The sequence below is a fragment of the Epinephelus moara genome, chromosome 9 (genome assembly GCF_006386435.1).
Source record: "Epinephelus moara isolate mb chromosome 9, YSFRI_EMoa_1.0, whole genome shotgun sequence".
NCBI classification, from domain to species: Eukaryota; Metazoa; Chordata; class Actinopteri; order Perciformes; family Serranidae; genus Epinephelus; species Epinephelus moara.
The window spans coordinates 27,306,387-27,309,299 of record NC_065514.1 but is presented as its reverse complement, the minus strand read 5'-3'; positions in this window follow the sequence as shown (position 1 = coordinate 27,309,299).

Here is a 2,913-nt window from a genome sequence, read left to right as displayed (position 1 = left end):
ATGGAGAAGGAGAGTGAAGTTGTAAATAGAGAAACCTGTAGTCAGCGTTTCTTAAGAACCTGAAAGCTTCTATTTTTTGTTTGTATGGAAGTATCAGATAAAAGAAGAAAATAATCAAATGAGAAGACATCTGGTGTTTTAAACCATATCTTTACAGAACAGTTACTGTATCATGATATATACTGTTATCTTGATATAAAATGATATATACTGTGATTTTTGCCATATCCCCCACCCCTAATATAGCCATTACATCAGACAAAAAGTTGTCTGTGCTTGGGTGCAATTAGCGGAATAAGTTTGCCCATGTATTTAAAGTCAAGCCTTATATACTGTAGTATAGGTTAATGATTTTTATAGGCTCCAAAACAGACCTTATTAAGTGAATTGGGATTTTTCTTTTTGTAAAAATAACTAGGCTACTTCTTTAAGGTTAGAGGACCTGTGTTGTCATGGTTACAGTAACAGACATTTGGTTCAGGTTAGGGAATACTTGTGGTCATGGACTGTCAGATGAAGACAAGAAACAAACAGCAGTCTCCCATGTTAAAGTCCTTTGACCCTTTCACCTACCCCAACCTCCTCCCTATGCAGACTCTGTTGTCCTGTAACGTCACCTGACGTCCTCCATGTGCTCCCGTCATAAATACGACAGCTGCCACAGGGCTTTGTCACGTGAACATAAACAGATGTTGCTCTGGGGCACTTGCTGAGATGACTGATGCTGTCGATCTTCTTGTGAGAAAGGTCTCAGTTGAATGGGACGGTGTATCTGCCTCCATGTTAGGGTATGGTGAAAAGTTAACCAGTTAATGACTGATGACATGATAATCCTGTAAACTGTGTAGGACCATGTAATTAAAATATGCACGTGCCTTAAAAGAATGATGGTGTATGAACATTTCCATTTATAGTTACCTTAAATAAAAAAGATGCCAGTATGTTTTACGCACTGAGGTAGTGAACTGAGTTAAGTTGGTAGGTTTGTGGCGACAACACCCAGGTATTTTTTAAGGTGACGTAAGCACGTTTCGAACGGTGGTTGTGGTGACAACTAGGTACTTTAAGCCAACACATGATCTTTTTTGTCAAAATAACTGTTTTTTTTTTTTGTGCCTCAACCTAACCCCACGTCAACCACAGTGTTAGGTAGCGTTATTGGTATTTGGAGAGAAAAGGTTGAATTGGTGCAACCCCAATTTGTCTTTTTAAATAGTTACATTCTTCAGAGGAATGACATGTGCGAGTCAGTGACTGATCTAGCCTGATCTGAGCTCTTGATACCAAGTAGGATGTGACTATGTGGGGATGTCAGTGTACAAACAGACTGGGACCTCAGTTATGATAAACAGAAGATTTTTGAGCCAAATCGCATCCATATTCCCAAAAAACATGAGGTGCACAGTCAGACCTCTTCTGGAGGGATTTGTCTTGCAAAGGCTCACTGTACCTCTATTGCTACATGTTTTTATGAAAGATGATGAAACATGAGATCAGTGAAACCCCAGAGAAACACACGACCCTTAAAGAGAAATCAGGTCATGTACAAGTAAATGGTAAGGCTGTACAAAGCACGCCTGGCAGAGACCCATGGGCACAACATGGGGAAGGGTGACTGGCATGTGTGTCTTCAAAACAAAGGAAATTTTTATGGCAGTCAAGACGTAGAAGCCTCAAGGACGTGAAATCCACAGCCGAAAATACTCCTAACAGGAGGCAGTGGTACAGCTGGGAAAACAGTACAGAGATGACAGGGACAAATAGAGACATTTTTCACCAAACTCTGAGTCACATTCAGCAGACCAAAGACAAACTTATTCAGCCGCTATTCGCCCACGGCTCAGACACACACACACCAGCGTTGGCAGGTGCTGCAGTCTACCTTTTATAAGTCAATTTACGAGATCAGTGGTATGGCAGTGACAGTATGTACTTGTTTTTGTATCAGCAGTACTCTCCATCTCTTTATGTCAGTAAACATATTTGGGTTGTCTCACTGTATCTACCTGACCACTTATACTTATGAAACCCACTCACTCTCTTCAAAGAGATAAAACATAAATTGAAAAAGGATTTAGCTTCTCTTACACACATTGTTCAGCTCTTCAGAGGTGAAATAAAAAGCAGAGCTTTCTGTTGTTCAGAGTTTACTCTCATTCATTTTTTATATGTCTCCGGGTTCATCTCAAAGCAGCAAAGCACAGCGTTGCTCCATTTTAATTTAATTGGGTAGGTTGATCTGAATATTCATTTATTACCGTAATAAACCCTAATGATAAAATTATTCACAGTTTTGTCTGGAATAAAATCATCATTTGGCACTCCCAATCTCATCTGTCAAATTTAATCCTTGAAAAAAATGAACAGCATGGATTTTATCTTGATTAACAATGTATTAATGGAATATGCCTAATTTGGTAAATGTCAGCCAGGTTATTTTCTACGTGAAGCCTCTAAATACAACAATGTCAGTGGGTCCTGTTTGAAGTTGGAATCACAATGGACTTGTTTTCAGTATGATATCCCACTCACAAACATGCAATTGTCGCATGTCCATGTGTCCTAGAAGATTTTAATGTCCTGGAGAAATTGTGGTGAAATATTAACTGTGTTTATTGAGCTAAAAAATATTTGGTAGGTTATATAAATAATGACATCATCATAGATTTATATATTTTTCATTGAGAAGTGGGCTACTTTGGATTAACATTATATCCCAAATAAATAAGTCCCTTCTATAGAATTCTATCACCTACATTAGCCTACATTCACAGGGGAAACACATAAACACAAAGAATTTCCTTCAGCTTACTAGACCTAGGTGAATGCTACGCAAGTTATCATCAGTACCAAAATCAGTTACGTTGCATTATTTTCTATTTAAATGTCCTAACTGGCTGTGAGCAAAGCAGC